Below are 18537 nucleotides of genomic sequence, written 5' to 3'. Positions count from 1 at the left end.
CGGGGAGCCCTCCGGGACAGGAGCCGCGAAGGCAGAGCCGTCCCGAGCCGCCTCCGGGGCGGCGGGACCGAGCGAGACCGCCGCCTGCCGCTGGCTCACAACTTCACACACACACACACACACACACACACACACACACACACACCGCGCCCCAGCGCAGGCAGCCCTCGGGAGCCCCTCTGCGTCCTCGGGGCTGCCCGCCCGGTGCGCGCCCTCGGGGCCCCGCGGCCTCCCGGCACCAGGGAGAGCGGGCGGGGCGCCAGCCGCCCCCGGTGCAGAGCGGGCGAGGCGCGGCGCGGCTCCTTGGGACGCGGCGAGAGCCGAAGGAGAAGCGGGCGGCGCGGAAGGGCACTGGCGGGGGCCGCCGGCCCACGGCGAGCCTCCCCGGGCGCAGGCAAGGCGGTGCCGGGGCCGCCGGACGGGCTCCGGGGGCTCGACGCAGCGCGAAGGCGGCCCGGCCCGGCCGCAAAAGTCTCTCTTTGGGCGGGAGGCGAAGCCGAGGGAAGGGGGCGGCGCGGGGGGCGCAGCGCCGAAGTTTCCACTTACCCTTCGCGGCCGCAGAGCCCGGCCGGGGCGGCGGGGGGGGGGGGGAGACTGCGGCGGGCCGCCCCTGCGCTGTCCTGCTCCGCTGCGCTGCGCCGCCCGCCCGCCCGGCGACGAGGCGGCAGAGCGGGGCGCTCCAGGCCAGCTCCCTCCGGCGCTGCGGGGCGGGCGGGCGGGCGGGCGGCTCCTCCTCCGCTGGCCCCGCCGCGCTTCTCCGGTTACAGCGGCGCGGCCGGCCCGCTCGCTCTGCCCGCCTCTGCGCCGCCGCCCGGCCCGGCCTCGCTGGCGGGGGCGCTGGAGCGCTCGGCGCGGCTGCCCGGCCGCTTCCCGCAGGCGTGCACGCCTTCACGTGTGAAGGGGCGCGGCGTGACGCAGGCGGGCCCGAGGCCGCGGGGGGGGGCGGGGGGAACCGGCTTCCGAGGAGGGCCGGGCCGAGCCGAGCCGCGCCGCTGCCGCAGGGACGCGAGAGCCAGGCCGGAGGGGCAGGGCCTGCGCGGCGCCGCCTGCCCGGTCGCTTCACACGGAGGCGCCGGAGTCGAACTCGGGCCTGCGGCATGCCGAGCAGATGCCCCGCCGAGCCCGGGCGGCCGGCCTCGGGGCTGGCGGCTGGCCGCGGCCTTTCCGGGAGGGGGCGCCGCCCGAGGCTTCCTGCGTGCCCGGGGGAGCCCAGCCCTGCCCTGCCCTGCCCAAAGGGCGCTGCAGGCTGAAGGGGGCCGCCCAGGCGAGGGCTGCGCCCGGGCGCTCAAGGCATTTGCGGTGCCCGCAGCCTTGGCCAGCCGCCCTTCCGGGGCCCGGGGGGCCCGCTCAGGCGGGGGAAACACCGGGGGACAGAGAGGCCGCCCTCCGGAGCCTGGTTTTCTCCGGGAGAACTGAGCAATGTAGCCTGGAGTTCGGTTGTGACTCTGGGGGAACGCCGGACCTCCCCTGGAGATTGGCAACCCCAGGGCTGCTCTCCCCCCCCCGGCAGCACTGTGGCCTAAAGGCAAGGCCCATCGACCGGCCCTGGAGACGGGCAGTTCGGCAAGCCTTTGGGGGGCAGCAGGGCCTGCCTGCCTGCCTTGCAGTGCTGCCCACGTGCCACCTGCACACGAAGCCGCGGGCTCGACTGGCACGCCCCGAGGGGGGTCCTTCCCCTGCAGCTGCTCCTGGCTCATTGAATCGAGGCGCTGGGCCAGCACCAAGGCGCGCCCCCCCCCCCAATCCTTTCGCTTGGCCGTCATTGCCTTTCCATCACTCCTAAATAGGAGCCTCCCATCGGACAGGGCGGGGTTGAGATTGCCCAAATTTTCGCAGAGTGAAATGTTGTCAATCTTCTGGCTTATGTTTCCCCGTGTGTGTGTGTGTGTGTGTGTGTGTGTGTGTGTGTGTGTGTGTGTGTGTGTGTGAGTGAGTGAGTGAGTGAGTGAGTGAGTGAGTGAGTGAGTGAGTGAGTGAGTGAGTGAGTGAGTGTGCACTGGGATCCCCTTCCCACCCACCCTCTGTTGGTGCCAAGATGCATGAGAGAGCAGTTAGAAAGCTCATGGCGCTGCTAGATAAGATACATTAAAAACACTGACATTTGGTGCTTCCTTCCTTTGGCAGCGCCTACTGTGCACAGTCATTTTTTGCAATAACTAATATTTTCAAGTTTGCAAACATTAACATTTTATTGTTTCCTCGTTGACATTTGTGTGTGTGTGTGTGTGTGTGTGTGAAAGAGAGAATGTTGTGTACCGTTGAGTACAGAATATTAGGAAATGCAAAGTCCTGACATGAGTTGACCATCAAACCTGGGTTCATGTTGAAATGTTTCAAGCAATGGCTTGGACCTCAGCCGATTCAACTCAGGCTGCCTGAAAATATCCTCATGGACTCTGATGCAGGGGGGAAAAAAATCTCCATTCATGCAGCTGATCGGAAACCTGGGTTCCAGTCTTCTTGATACTCCTACGTGGGTCAACTGGTGGGTCATGACTCACAGCCCGGGCGCCTCTCAGGTGGCTCACACCACGTTGCCCCTACCATCTTCTTCCTTTTTTATGATAAGGAAAAAGAATGGAGGGGAAGAGAGAAAGTGAAAATCGGAGAATTAAAAGAACAGCGCGCGCGCGCGCACACACACACACACACACCCCACACACACGGTAAAAGATGAAAAGGAAGTGGGGGCAGGGCCAAACCAGACTGACAGGCAGCCACGGTCTGTTTGTGTCCCGAAGCCTCCAGCTCAGAGTCCCAGAGGTTATTGGCTTGTGCTGGGGGATCCTCTGTTGGCCAAGCGCCTCAGGTTTCAGTCAGGCCTGCGTCGGCCAGAGATGTCCTGCCAACGGCCAGCCACAGGGGTTGCCGTCGGACCCCTGGAATTCCTTCTGCCCCTGAAGTGGCTTCAGGCACCCAGCTCGTGCATCTCAGAAGGATAGCCAAGTTCCTAACTGGGGTGAGTCGTGGTCTGGACAAGGTTGAAGACCCCAGCCTCAATCCAGTGCTGTGTTCCTGGGAGTACTTGGCTCTTCCCAGTTCTTTTGCAATTCTTATGCCATCCGTGCTGTGGAACAAAGCGGGAGAGTTCCTGAGATGGCAGGATTGGTTGCACCATTTCAGTCTGGTGGTGGAGGAAGTCCTCTTTGAGTGTTTTGGTTGAGGGTATCTGTACACACACACATACACAATCACAATCAGTCCCTGCAATTAGAGATCTAGTACAGCCAAAAGGGCTGGGCTAAACTTTGAGGCACTAGATTTCTGCTTGCAGATAATCTCTTGATGGGAGAATGTTCAAAAAGATGACTTTCGGCCCTGCTTGCAGTCCTAAATGGCACAGTCCTCTCTGAAGGACGAAGCCCTGCCTCTTTGTTCTGCTGCGTGGGTAAACTGCCTCTTTCACCCTACTAAGTACAAGCAATTGATGTTTCAGTTTGGATCAATGCGGAGTCCACGGTTGGGTGCCCTTGGCAGGATGCTGTGAAGCAACTGTTCCCCACACACACACACCATGACATAGAGAATAGACCAGCATTGCTTGCTTGCTTCACTGCCAGGAGAAGCCACCACCCTGTTGCCTGTCCTCTCCCTCCCTCCCTCCCAGCTGGTGGCAAGGTGCTGACCCGAATAGCCAGTTCTGTTCTCTCCGGAAAGTGTCCCCTTGCTACTACCTTCACCTAACTATAGAGGTGAGGAGAAGGGGGGCAGAAGCAGACTCCCCCCCACATCCTGTGGCATGTCAAAGGGGGAGGAGGGGTGACACTGTTTCCTGGGGGTGCAGGCTGCAATCCAAGCTGCTGTACAATGGGGGTCTCCTTGGGAGGCCCTGGGCCCTTGGCAGCTGCCCCCAATGCCAGCCTGAGTTAAAAGAGGGCAGCACATGCAGCTGCCAAGCAAAAGGAATCCTCCGCCTTCTGGCAGGTCCTCACCAGCCCATCTTTTTGAGACAGCAATCCTACTAAACACCATTTCCTAGTCTGTGGGTCCTGCCCCCTATGTGGGTCACAAAGCCTGTAAAAATGGGTCCCAAGCTTTTGCAGTTTTATTGGGGTTTTGCATGCTCTTTTTTTAAGTGGCTCAGGAAAGCTGGCATAAAATCGACGGCAACTAAGCAGGCTTACTCAGGAGCAACTCCTGAAATCTCTGCCATTTAGCCAAGAACAATGTGTTATGGCAGTGGCTTTGCCTTTGTAACCATGAACGCTGACATTTTTGATACATGGTGTTTAAAAGATGGGTTCGTGTGCACAACTTTTTAAAATATGCGTTGAGTTTTCCAACCAGCAAAGATGTTTGGGGGAGCCAGGCACAAGAGCTGTTTAAAGGGAAACTTGGGAGGGAAAGAATCTGCCTAAAGTAGCCAAAGTTTCTTTTTTAAGCAGTTACCATGACAACTCCCCTGTCAGCACTTGGCCACGGGCAACAGCTACAGAGGCGCTAAAGGAGAAGTCTTGGCCGGGTTGGGACCAGAGAGATTTGGAGCACTAGGAAGCACTCTCAGGACGCTCATATAGCAAGGGCAGGGGCAGGATCAGAACCAAACCTTGGTCCAAGGAGGGAGCAGCGGGGAGACCAATGCAAGGGCCAGGAGATGGATCAGGACCTCAGGCGGGAGGGAGGGAAGGAGCAGAGGCAGGCAAGCCGCTCCAGTGGAGGCCTGCTGGCCCGCAGAATTCCCCGGGACAAAGGCTGGCCCGGAATCTTGGGGGGAAGGCGGTAGGAGGGGGGCTCCATCCGTCTACCCAAGAGCTGCTGCTTTCCTGCCATTCAACAAGGAGGGTGCCAGGTTGCAGGACTGGTGCGGCCACGACGATGACGACACAGAGGAAGGAAGGGCGGCAAGCGAGCTGACAGCCATGCCTGCTGCTGCTGCTGCTCCTCCTCCCGATTGCCTTTTACTCCTCTGCTCAAGGGAAGGAGAATGTTGCAAACCTTGGCTGGTCTTGGCTGCTTCGGGTGACCATGGTTGCTTTCTCAGGTGGGCGAATGAACTGGCTGCGTAGTGGCTGCGTAGTGGTGATGGAGGAGCCAACGCCATCCACCCGTCGAACCATCTAACTACCCATCTCTCCCCTTTTTTATCTTTCTCTTTATGCCGGGTGCGCCGGGCAACGTGCATGATTTCCTTCTCCGTTCTGCTCTTACAGGAACCCCCTGAGGAGGGCTAGGCTGGGCGTGTGTGACTGGCCGTGACTTCATCAAGAGCGCTGCCTGGTACTTCATCAGCTGCTTCCATCAAGGGTAGTCAATCTGGAAGGACCTTTTTCAGGAATCCCAAGCAGGAGTTTGTACCCAAGTCATTAACAAAATCCCTCTTCCAAGATGATGCCTGCCAGGAGAGGAGGGGGTGAGCAGGCCCAGTCCCGAAATGCCGCTGCCGAGAGGACCAGAGCAGATACCAGGGCGGCGGCGGCAGCGGCGGCTGCCCCCAGCTCAGGGGGGAGGGTGTCTTGGAGCTGCCCCACGATGCCCATCCCTGATGTCAGCACCGCTCTGGGCACAAGGAGCCCCAGGCAGACCCCCAGGTTTGAAGTTCAGTTTATGATGCAGAAAGCAGTCGCTTCAAAGAACGTTTGCTTCTGAATTGTGGGTTAAGAATGTAAGAAAAGCCGGCTGCGCCAGACCAGTGGGCCTGCCTGTGCCCCAGGACCCTGCTCCACACAGCAGCCGACCAGTTTCTCTGCGGGGCCAACAGACGGGGCATCGAGGCCAAGGCCTCCCCACACTGGCATTCAGAAGTCTGCGGCCTCTATAGATGGAGGTTCTCTTCTTGACCGTGGCTGGTGTCCCTTGACGGACCTCTGCTCCATCTGTCTAGAGCCATCTAAGCTTGTGGCTCTCCTTGCATCCGCTGGTAGTGGACTTCACAGTAAGGAAGCCTTTATTTCTGAACTGAATCTCTTTCCCAACAATTTCATTAGGTGTCCCTAGTATTATGTGAGAGGGGGAAAGAGCCCCCTCTCTCCACTTTTTCCACTCCATTCATAGTTTCATAAGCCTCTAAGCGCTCAGCCACCTCTTATCTCGGAAGTCCCAGGCTCCCTTGCTTTGCCTCATAGGAAAAACACTCCAGCCCCCCAATCATCTGGTTTGCCCTCTCCTGCACCTTTGGAGATACGGCAACCAGAGCCGCACATGGTCTTACCCATGAGGCTGCACAATAGCGTTCGACGAGGGCATTATGATAGTGGTCATTTTATTTTCAGTCTCTTTCCTAATAATTCCTAGCATGGAGTTTGTTGGAAGTTTAATTTGTTAATGGGAAAACTTTACATGTAGACATAATTGTGACAATGCAATTATGTATGTTTAGTTAGTTGCATACAAGAGGACAGAAAGTGGTCCTTTATTCTGCAATATTGGTATATATTTGAATTGGTTATTTTTCGTTTTGCTATAATTTCACATATAACTAAACATTTCCATGGCCTTGCTTATTCTTTATTTTGAGTGAGTGAGTGAGTTGCAGTTTGGGTGTCTGTTCTGGAGGAGGGTTAGAAAATGAGTGTGTAAGCATCGTAGTTCATATTGCAGTGCCACACGGAAGACCCGTGCCCCGGAAGGAGGCTGAGGGAATGGTGTGATCAGGGGATCCTCTTCAGGCCCCTAAGAGCCATGACTGCAGGTGGCCACGGGATTCCTGCCTCCCAGTGGTTCAGCCTTCCTAGTATGGGGCTACGATCTCCAGGTGAAGGAAGGCCTTCAGCCAGCACGACTCAGCAGGCCGCCAGGTGTTGCTCGTCCTGGGAGGCCAGAAGAAACATACAGAGGAAGAGGGCTGGGCTTCACTGGGAAACCAGGCCAGGAACACAGGGGGTGCTGGGGAAAGCCCCCAGCAAGCTGGAAACGGCTATAAGCCTACGCCTGCCATCACTGGTGCCTGCCTGCATTGGAGGAAGGGTGTTGGAGCTGCTCGGGGGTGTGCTGGATGATGATAATAATAATATTCAATTTCTTCAGGACAACTTAACACCCACTCAGACCAGTTAACAAGTCAGTGTTGTTGTTATCCTCAAGACAATCAGAGAGCTGAGACTGAGGTCAAGTGGACGAGTGGGGAATCAAACCCGGTTCTCCAGATTAGGGTCCTGCTGCTCCTAACCACTACACCAAACTGGCCCTGTATGCTGTATGTAAGGGATTGCTGTTTTGGTTTCCCCTGTCTCGAGGAATCGCTGATTGTTTCTCTCGGTCAAAGCCCTGTTTTTTTTGTGATGGAGGATCTTGCCTCAGTGACCTCTCAAATAGAACCCCTGCCTCTGGCAGAACACATGTCTGGGATATGCAAGGATGGGTGGAGTTAAAATGTCCTGCAGGCACAAAGTCATCTGTGAATACTCTTCATACCTTCCAGGGCTTTAGAGAGACTCCAGTGTGCCCATGAGGTTCCATGCACACATCCCTGTTGACCAGAGGATGCGGCCTGCACTGCAGTATTGAAGGGGGTGGGATGCTCTGGGGTTCATGCAGACATGGGAACCCTGCATAGAGATGCAGCCAGCACTCCCTCCTGCCTATGCATGCAGAAGTTAATTCAGGACAGTCAGCAGCTTCTGAAACAGCCAGGAAAGAGAGGACAGGTCAATGAAAACATCATCTCAAGGAGCCACAGTAGTGAAAAAGACAACATGTGTGCTAAGGATTCTTAAGAGGGAGGCTGAAAATAAAACTGCTAGCATCAAAATATCCTCATAAATTGAAACAGTGAGCTCATTTGGCATTAGGCATGCCTGGACATCCACTGGTTTGGCAAAGGGGCAGCAAATAGCAAGGGATTCCATGCTTATACGTATCGGTCAATGTAATGACTCAAACAAACATGGCCCCAGGAGATACTGTCTTTCCTCTGGATAAATGGGATTATTAGGGGGGTGGGGGGAGCCACAATCTGTCACCCCTCGCTCCTGTTGCTCTCAAAGCTGCTTGGTGTGGTGCTCTGCTCCAGACAAACTTTGCCAGGGAAGATTGATGAGATCTGATCAGGGAGTCACTCCATGGGTAACCAAAGGGATTCAAACAAAGTACATTCACCTGGTGACCAGGGCTGTTTTCACACTACTTACCAGGAAGACGCTGTCGTTCTGGGATCTTGGCGCAATGTTCTGTGGCCGATAAGCAGTATGAAAACGGCCCACATTCACTGCAAAATGGCAGCAAATCCGTTTTGTGCAGCATGTTCAGCTCTGGCTATGCAGTCTCAAAGGGGATGTAGAACTAGAAAAGGATTAGGAAAAAATAATGAAAATGATCAAGGAGCACCCTTCACTCTGAGGAGAAAGTGAACAGAGAATTCTTTCTTCTTCCACAACTTGGGGTAACCTGCATGTAATTTATTAGTGACAGAATCGTTCTTCACACAACACACCATTAATGTATGGAATTTGCTGCTTCAAGGTGTCATGGGCCGATTCCAGATGACTAACCTTAAGGCGTTTCATGCCGCCCTCTTCCGGATCGCGATGGGGAAAATGCGAAATATCGCGTTTCCTCACGCGAGTTTTGCGCGTCGTCGCGCAAAACTCGCGTGAGGAAACGCAATATTTCGCATTTTCCCTGTCGCGATCCGGAAGAGGGCGGCATGAAACGCCTTAAGGTTAGTCATCTGGAATCGGCCATGGTGGCAGCTAGCATATACTGAGTTTTTCCACTGCTCTAATTTTCCTGGGCCCCAAGCAACCCAGTTACCCCCACCCTTGGTTGGGCTACGGAGAAGCTCGGTGATCAGAGCTTCATGCCAAGCGACCAGAACTGTCTGTAAATGTTTAAAACAAATACATCACAGATTATTCCCTGTAGATGTGATGGATTTTTTCACTTTTATCACAACAGCACTTTTCAATGGAAGCGCTTAAACAGTATCAGATGTGAGTCATGAAGAGCAATCTGATGGTATGCGTGCATGTGGGAATGCCCAGCCCAGAATGTAAATACACTGCAAAGGTGAGAACAAAGAAGTAAATAAGTTAGTACTTTGAAGTTATACTTTGCTGTGGATAAGGATGAATCCTCCTTTGGCAGAGATTATCTCCTTATCGAAGGTTTCCATTTCCTTCTTTGGAGGGTTCCAAGCGATTCAAAGGCGAGGAGAGAAGCGGAGAGGGTCACACGGAATATCCACAATTCGTTTAAGCAGGAAATCCCGATCCAGCTGTGTAGGTAAACAGGGTGTGTTTTAGCACCCTGGCCTTGTTATTTTCTCCTCTATTTAATACCATCCTACCGTCAGTAATTAATATAAATGGACACTGTGATCCAATCTCCATAAACAACTAGACTATTCCATGTCTCACCATGCAAATCTGAAACTGATTATTTCCCCAAAGCATTGCAGGCAGAGTGGCATGGTTTCCATATTCCAAACATTTTTTCTCCCATAGCTTAACATTTTTTTCTCTGACATTTGCCATCTGCCAATGAGAAATACAAGAGGGCAAGAGTCACGTATTCAAGCAAGAGCTCATGTTCTGGTCGCTTGGCATGAAGCTCTGATCACCGAGCTTCTCCGTAGCCCAACAAGTGGGGTGTGTGTGTGGGGGGGGGGCTATTCTGGGATAACTGGGTCGCTTGGGGCCCAGGAAAATTAGAGCAGTGGAAACACTCAATATAGGCACCAGGGGTGTGAGATCTGGGTCCAGGGTTCAGGGGGGGAAACCCTCTGGATTTTAGCCAATCCAGTTAAATTTAGTTTTCCCAGATCAAATCAGCAAATCCCAGATCCAATCTGGGACCCTGGAGCAAGACCCCTGGAAAAATCCTAGTTGATCTGGGTAAATCTAGGGACCACAGCCTCAGTCTCTTGGCTAGCTGTTTCCCCCAGCATTTCCCTTGATTTTTCCAAGTTGGGGGGGACGGACAGAAGGGGAGTGATGCAGGGAGGGGGCTCTGAATGGCCAATCTGCGCAAGAGCTCTCCTTGTCTGCTGTGAGTGACACTGGCTCAGTTGGGCTCAGCTCAAGCTTGTGTTTCTGTTTTTGTTTGTTGTTTGTGACTTGGAATGGCCTACGGCTGGATACAATAAACCTTTCACTCAGTTGTAACACTGCCCCTTGCTTCAGTTTGGTTGGAGTGGAATTCTCTGTCTTGACATGATTCTCTGGTCTGAAGTTGGTTCACTTGCTTCACTTTGGTTCCGGGGGGAGTCCATTCCCTTGCTTTAGTGTGGTTGTGGTGGGATGGATGATTCGCGGGTATAATGTGTCAGGATCTGCCAAGAATCTTCCCAAAAGACAACCCTGGTTTAGAAAAGCTGTACTGAAAAGTTCTAATATCATGATCTTATGAGGAACAATTGTCAAGAATGTAGCACAATCCCATTTCCTAAGCATATATCATTCACAGGCTAACATTTCTGCCCCCACCCCTTTCCGAGAGGCTGGCCACTCTCTGCACAAGGGAGGACACGGAGTTCAAGGTTCTTTCCCAGTGGCTAGGAACCAGCATAGTCTAAGAGAGAGAACTTTAGACAGAATTCCTGGGAGAATTGAGAACCACAGCTGCAACCGATAAACATTACAGTACAACCTCCAGCTCCCCTGCCCCCCAAGATATGGGTATGGCAAGATGCTACCATCATCTTGACTTAGTTTGTTGCTCCCCTTGCTTCCCTTTGGGTTCTGTTGGGCTTTCTCCGGGTTTGGTTTGCATTTGGGAGTGTGCTGTTGGCCAGTGGCAGCCTTGCCCCAGTGATTTTTAGCCCAAGGCCAGCTTGGAAATATTTCCTCCATAGGAAACAACGGACACCTTGTTCAGGCCACAGAATTTGCCCCCCCCCCCCCGCCAAGGGTCCAGTCTTCCTGAAACTTGGAGGCTTTAAAAAAGGAGCATCAGGAGAAAGTTTCCTACAAATCTGGTGGAGTGTGCTTGAAGAACGCTGTCCCCAGTCCTCCAGATAGTCCCCAGATGGGTTTCCGCATAGGGAATAATGGCTGGATAAATCTGGGATTCTCTAAGCTTACCAAACTGAATCAGAGAATCTTTCCCAAATTTCTGGAACCTTGGATTTTTGGGGGGATCCCTGAAACTCAGATCTGGATTTCCTGGATTTTTAAAAAATGCACGCCCCTAACTGGTGTGCACAAACCCAGTCACACACACACACACACACACACACACCCCAGTAGAATCTTAAGAATAAAAAACGCAGAAACAAAGACCATTACAAAAGCTCATTTATGAAGAGGTTTGTCCAAGTTAGATGGATATTGTTCGCAAATATTTCTACCGTTCACTCAACACATTAGAAAGTTGCCAATTCTGGGCTGAGGAATTCCTGGAGATTTGGGAGTGGAGCCTGGGAGGGTGGGGTTCGGGGAGGGGCCTCAGGAGGGTCTAATGCTACAGAGTCCACTCTCTGAGAGGAAAACTACACGAGACACCCAGCACACGTTCTTCATGTGTCCGTTTCCTGCAAGTTTCCATGGGAAGTGTAGTCAGAAAGAACAGCCGCTCGATGTGATTCTCCGACGGGGAGAAGAGGGAGAGAATCCCCCCCCCACCACCACCACTATCTGCTGGTGCTGTTGAAGCTGACGAGGATCATATTGAGGAGGGCAGCCCAGGAGCAGCCGGCACACAAGCCCCCCGCAGGCCCACCTCGCAATGCGGCGGTGGTACCCAGTGCTCCCTCCTCCTCCTGCCCCAGCCGGGAGCGCTTGTTGCAGCAGCCCCAGCCACCAGCTCCTGCTTGGGGGTGAGCGAATGCCACGCATGCTCCACCGCCTCCCTAAGACCAAGGGCTGGAGCGTAGTCCACTAAGTCCCCTCTGGCTGCCGCCAGCTTGCTCCCTCCTTTCAGAGCGCCCCACCAGCAGCCAGAGGGAGCCAAGTAGATTATGCTCCAGCAATTGTGGCTCAGCACCTTGACTTGTTCCCAGGTTCTGGGCAGCAGAAGGGCGACTCAGAGGCACAGTCTGGTGGCTGGCTGCCGGGGGAGGGGGGCCATCCAGCCCCGCCACGAGTGACCAGTACCAAGAGAAGAGCTGCTCCGAGCAGGCCAACTGCAAAAGTGAATCACCAACTTAGCTCTCCTCCCACTGCAGCGACAGCATCGTGGGCAGGAGGAATCCCTGCAAGATGTGGCTGCTTTCTGACTACGCTTCTCATGGAAACCTGTGGGAAGCCAACATGTGAAGAACACCTGTCAGGCGTCTTGTGTAGTTTCCCTCACTGAGTCTTTCTACCTGAGACGCCTCAGCGCATGTTCGTCAAGTGTAGGGAGACACAATGTTAGCCGGGAAGCGTAGTTTAAAAAGACGGAACTGGCAGAGATCGCTCCACAGAGGGTTTGTTAATTTCATCTTTGCCTCCCTGAAGGCTTTGTCAATTTTACCTCTCCAGCCTAAAACCACATAGGATCGCAACCAGAGGGCCTTTGCCCTGCCTTTGCCCTGCCACTGGCTCTGTCTTTTTAAACTACCCTTCCCGGTTCTTCGCTTGTGTAGAAAGACTCTGAAGCAGCCATTTCCTCCAAGGGAAAAATCTCTTGAGTCTGGAGAGGAACTGTAATCCCAGGAGTCCTCCAGGCCCCACCTAGAGGTTGGCAACCCTGCAATGCGAACGCCCACTCTGACTTCTCAGAGTATTTTCCAGATCACACATCAGAGGGAGACAATGCCATTGGACATTTGTTTCATAAGCTATGCTGTTGTTAGTGCATCTGATGTACAACGTAACCACCGACCCCATCGTTGCAAAATATGCTGCTTTCGGGCCTCGTGTGTCTGCCCAGGCCTGCATTCCCATATGTGGAAATGGGATGTTCTGGAAAGGAGGACGGTCCATGCGCTGCTCAAGCACTCCCTTTCCAAAGTACTTTGAAGGCAATGTGCATTTTCAATCCACTCACAAAAGGCAGCGCCTGCTCCAGCAGTCACGCGCCCTTCCAGTCACAGCCTGGGAGCACACCCTCATGACTCCTTCCCTACGTGCAACTTGGAGGACCCAGCTCGTTTTAGGAAGAGGATTTTCACAGGAGATTGATGCGGGAGGCAGACTGCTCTCCAGCCAAACGATTCCTGACTCTGTTCCCCCCCCCCCCCGGCCACACCGTGCTCACATCTGTAACATGTTTAAAGCTCGGCCGGCTCCTCCTTGCTTCTCCCTGTGGCCCCTTTTAACGAAGGGCATGAAAAATTAAACTCCTTAGCAGACTCAGGCACAACGTAATGGATCTCATAAGAAATACACAATTCTCCCCGCCCTGCATACCACCCTACCGAGAGATTTTATTACTTTTTCTTGAAAGGAAAAAAAAGAAAGAAACCTCTCAGGCTTTTCCTGAAACTTGTAACTCTTTCTGTTGCCTGCTCTCAAGTCCGAGGCTCCATTACAGCTCTGGGGATGGAAAGAAGAGTATCTTTGCAGCTTTTCAGCCAGTAGAGCCAAAAAGCAAATCTGTGGCTCGTCTGTCTGGACTGTACAGTAGATCAATTCTTTATTTAATTTTATAACTCGTGTTGTACCTTTCCCCACAACTAAGTGCTTACAGAAACTCGCTATTAAACAACAGAAAGATCAGCTGCAGAAAATAACTAAATCAATATCAGTTAAAAGTTTTAAGGCTTGACAATTAAAAAACAGAATGGGCTTTATGGACTTCCCTTGGAACATCAGGAAGCCACCACTAAGATGGCCATGCCTTGAGAAAAATCAATAGCCTAGTTTCAAGCACATGAGGCAAATTCTTCTTTAAGTACTTTCCAGCAGGTTCACAATTTCTTTACGCCAGATACAGCCACTTTATGTATTATGGGGCGAAATCCTTTTTCTCCAGCCCTTAGATTCCAAACCAATTTTTAAGATGTAGTAATTCTTTTATTTTCCAACAAAAAAAATTATTTCCAAAATCATGTGCACATGTATGCATGTCCATGTGTGAGAAACAGATGCTGCAACCTCTGCATTCCTCTTGGAGTTTTACACAAAACAACCAAGCTGTGCGCAAATATATTGGGCCCCCCACCCCCATCGCCGTGAAGTCTAGACTGAAACAATTTTTTTTTTTTTACAGAGCTTGGTTGCGATTGACATCCTGGAGTATCATGAAGATAGCGGCGCTGCCGGTCTTTAATAAAAGAAACCACACAACCCACAGGACGCCTCAGAAATCTGTGTTCAGGACAGACCCAGCAGCATGTACAGGACCTCAAAGGGGGCACATTTGAAGCACTGCCATTTAAAAGCTCCCCCTAAAGGCGACTCAAACACATTATAATATGCTGGAAAGAATGAAGGTGGCATTTTCTGTTTTCAGTAAAACTTGTAGTAAAACGTTGTTGGACATATGAAAATTGTTCAGTTCGCTCTAAATTACAGAGCAGGAATCTCAGCCGTGTTTTGAAATGTGCTTTATTTGTCATTTAATGTAATTCATTTATTGGCTGCTTCACCACTGAAAATGCCTGACAACATTCAAAATTTTAATGGGCAAAATTCAGTGACGGCTCTGTGGCTTGGATCCCGTGGCTCTGTGTTCCACATTGGAGGCACTTCCCCCCAGCCCAAGGGAGCCTTCTCTTGATGCTAGAGGTTCTTCCACCATGGAAAGGCTCCTTCCACTCTAGGAAAATGCTTCGGCTACTTGGGCAGAACCGTGGGATCCATCTAATCCTACTTTTCCCACCTCACTTTTCTTACCTATAAAACATTGATTTTTCTCTTGGAGAAATTCAGAGATGCTTCAAAGCTAAGATAAAACACTGATGATGGGAAATGGACCTGAGGTGTTAATTGTCGTTCCTTGTTGATTATCTTGTAGCCTCTAGCTAGCCTCAGCAATCGGTAAAATAAATGCATGCAAAGAGAACAGTATTGTACTAAAATGCACACAAACCGCTCTCAAATAACGAATATCCTTACACAAATGTTCTCAAGGAAGGCTGAAAAAGCTTAAGTGCTTAAAAATTTAAAAGGAATTCAAAATGAAAGTGGAAATTAATGAAGAGGACAGCAGAGAGAGGAGTAACCATCTTGTGAGCAAGGGGGGGAATGCTAAAAATAGCCACCGTAAAGGGCAGAAATTCACAATATTTATTTAGTTGGTTTGAAAAGTTATATGCTGCTTCTCCGGATGCTCTCAGCTGCTTACAGCTAAGATACTAAAACACAGCCATTAAAACACAACAATCAAAAGCACATACATTAAAAAAACAGGCCAATGCCATTAAAAAAAATCAAGGCATAACAGCAGCATAAAATCCACACTAACAACGTAGACAAAAGGATCCCTAGGCCAGAAGCAGCCCACATAATTGTCTGAAAGATAAAATGCCTTAATTAAAAGCCTGTGTTCACAGGAACGTTTTAGCCCAGTGCCTGCAAGGCAGCAAGGTATATGTACTGGGCAAGCTCAAAGGGGAAGAGTGAGGCCTCACCACAGAAAACATCCATCGTACGTTGAAGGTGGGGGACCAGAGGACGCAGCTTCTGAAGAGGATCTAACCTAGCACAGGCTGGACAATTGGGGCAGAGGTGGTCCCTTCAAGGACCCTGACCCCCAAGCCCGGCGTTTCCACCCCTTTTGAGCTTGCAGGCACTTGGGGGTTTTGCAAAATGGCTGCCCCCAAAGGCCGAGCCAAACCCCAAGCGTTTGTTGCAGGAGGCAGAGCCAAACGCAATGCCCCCCTCCTTGCTCGGTGAAAGAACTGCACGGTCATCACGCTGGACTCATGGGGGTGCCTGATTCAAATCTGACCACTGGTCTTGTCAGGTATGCCAGCGTACTTGCCAATACTGTGTTATGCAATATGCGAGCGATGTTATCTTTTCTCAGAGATGGCGATGATTTCATTCTGTACTCTGTCTAGCCTAAACTAATCATTTCCCATGTAACTCTTTGGGGGTTTCGCGCCAGAATGTCAACGGACCCAAAGGGCGGGAAGTTTCCCTATAATTAGTAGTGTCCATTTTTGAATAGTCATTTCTGCCAATTGCTACCTTTGGGTGAACATCTTGAACTGTATGGATCTCTAATAAAGTTCTTCAACTGGAACACTTGTGTGTTAACTGTGGAGAACTTGAAGGGACCTAGCTGCCAGGGGCTGCCAGGTCTGTTCTTTGGTGGGAAGGATGGTCCAGCCACCGGGAGGGCAGCAGACCCGGAGATGCCGGGGGCCGGCTTCAGAACCCTCCTCCTCCTCCATGCAACAGCCCTCGGGCTCTTCAGACGAGACCTACACTCCCTCTGCTGTGCAAAAGAAGCTCATGGTGACAACTGGTCAGTTCCCAAACTCCACTCCGCCCCTCCACTCCCCCTGCCCCTCGGCAGCCTCATGTTATTCCTTCCATGCGGAACTCATGAAGCCGCCTGCTGTTGAATAAGACAACGAAGGGGACCCCTTCCCCCGGCTGACCAGTGTTTCTGTTGATTCTTAAATCTACTTACGTCTCTTCCTCTTTTTTAATGGAAGTGATGTGATGCCACAGCTGGTGCCACAGCCCTCCCCGTGTCGCCAGCCACCATCCTCCTCCTGGTTGCCTGGCACCACCTGGAAACCCGAAGTCCACGGGTCCATCACGGTCAGAATTGCCTCTGCTTGCTCTGACTGGCAAACTCTGTTTGTGACATTCTATTTAATGACATTCATGTCTTTCCATTTATCTTTGGCTCCCCGTGTTAATAAGACTTTTATTTTTATGGGGGGAGGGGTGTTTTTAAAAATATTTTGCTTTTTTAAAAAATTATAAAAACACGTTTATGCAAGAAGAGAAATAAAAAGATGTAAAGGAAAGCCCAAGAGGGGAGAGAGAAAGAGATTGGGGAATAAAAAGAAGGAAAGCATGAATCAGGTTTGCAGGTTCCCCCTGGCAACTGGCAGTGAGTGAGTGGAAGGGAAGGGGGGCTTAGCAGCTCAGGGTGGGCCCTTGCCAGTGATGTCATGACATCACTGGTAATGCACTGACTTCACTTCCGGAAGTGACATCATCACTGGCCTGCTAGAACCGCTCTGGTATTTGGGCAAACTATGGGTTTGCCCAAATGTCGGGGGTTTTACCCAGTGATGTGATGAGTCACTTCTGAGCATACAGGAAGTGATGTCGTCACATCACCAGCAGTGTTACAACATTGGAAGCGCCTGCTGCGCCAGTAAGCCCCCCCCCCGTTTCCCTCCATTTCTTCTCCCCTGTCCCGCTGAGTGGTAGTGGGGGGGGGAGGATCCTTTGCTCCCAGTGGGGGGCTGGCAACCGTAGCCTGAAGGGGGAATGGGACCACTCACTGCATAAAGAACACCCAGGGGGGTTATCATTGACTAGCAGAGCCTCCATCTTGCCTGGATTGAGCTTCAGTTTATTGGCTGAAGCCACCCAATTATCTTCTGCCCAACCTTCACAAGCTCCACTTCCCAGCCCAGAGTTGGCAACTCTACTTCCAACACCGCCCTGAAGCCGTAACTCTAGTGAAGGAACATTGCTCAGGGCTTTCACGGACCCACTCGACCCAGCTGCTAAAGAGAAACAGAGCTGGCTCTTACCCAGATATTGGTGGCACTGCACTCAGTCCCAATCCCTGGCCAATCTCTGCCAGCGGTTTCATGGCGATGTTAAGCAGCACAGAATACAGGCTTCTGCAGCATAAATGCCGGGCAGTGGCGGAGCAGTCCTGCAGCTCTGGCTTCCAGAATTGGTCAGTCTCGTAGGCGTGGAGCCTCTGAAGCAGCCCTCCCGCTCCCCCCTCAGCCAGTTTTCTCAGAAGGATACCATGGTGCTATTCTTTATTGTTTAAGAAGCACGTTCAGGGCCCTGTGTTTGAGAACTATGAACTTAATTCCTTCAGTTGAAAGCAAATACTGGATTTACAACAACCTTGTGAGGAAAGTTAGGTTGAGACTCTCCACCCAAAGCCTGCCCCCGAGATTCACAGCTATTTCGTAGAGGCTGGAACTCGGGCTCCTGCCTGCCCAAGTCCAGCCCTTGAGTCGTTATGGCCCCACAGTGGCTGGTATGTATGTTCATAAATGCAGTTTGCATTTTGCACGCTGCGGTACACGTTCCTGAAAATCTTCCCAATGCTACGTGAGGTGGTAATGGGACATCTACGGCTCAGCATTCCCTCATGTGTATCGTTTTGTGTAATGATGACTCCCCTAAGGCTGTGCTTGCCACATGCTTAGATATTGGAGGCTGGTGTGAAGGAGTAAAGGAGCAGGAGGGAGAGGGCTGGAAGTGTTAAGAGGTGAGTGAAAGAGAGAAAAACAGGTGGGATGCAGTGAAGAGAGCCAAAGCAATGAGAACAAGGGGGAGGACGAGGAGAGAGAAGTCAGAATGTCAAAAACGAGGTGGAAATTTGAGCACCAGTTCAAGCCTGGGAAAGTGGGAGCCAAGAAGGAAATAGCAAATGGACAAGAATTTCTTTTGTGCTGAGGGTATGGTTGCCATTCCCCAGGTACGGCCTAGAGCTCTTCCAGAGTTACAACTGATCTCCATACTACAGAGATCTTTTCCCCTGGTGAAAATGGCTGCTTCGGAGGGCGGACTGTACGGCATCATACTCTGCTGAGGTCCATCTCTTCCCCAGAGCTCAACCTTCACAAGCTCCACT

The 18537-nt window shown here is 52.1% G+C and overlaps 1 protein-coding gene across 1 annotated transcript in view; it reads right to left on the bottom strand.

The window, feature by feature from the left end:
* RASSF8 (Ras association domain family member 8) overlaps window positions 1-568 on the bottom strand; it is a 126821-nt gene extending 126253 nt beyond the window's left edge. The window contains exon 1 of the mRNA XM_054988022.1: window positions 547-568. The gene's annotated coding sequence lies outside the window, so the exon portion shown is untranslated. The remainder of the gene's footprint in view (window positions 1-546) is intronic.
* Between the last annotated feature and the right edge of the window lie 17969 nt (window positions 569-18537).

The sequence above is a fragment of the Eublepharis macularius genome, chromosome 9 (assembly GCF_028583425.1).
Source record: "Eublepharis macularius isolate TG4126 chromosome 9, MPM_Emac_v1.0, whole genome shotgun sequence".
Lineage (NCBI taxonomy): Eukaryota > Metazoa > Chordata > Lepidosauria > Squamata > Eublepharidae > Eublepharis > Eublepharis macularius.
Note: the sequence above shows the minus strand (reverse complement) of the source record. Positions and strands in the feature narration are given on the sequence as shown.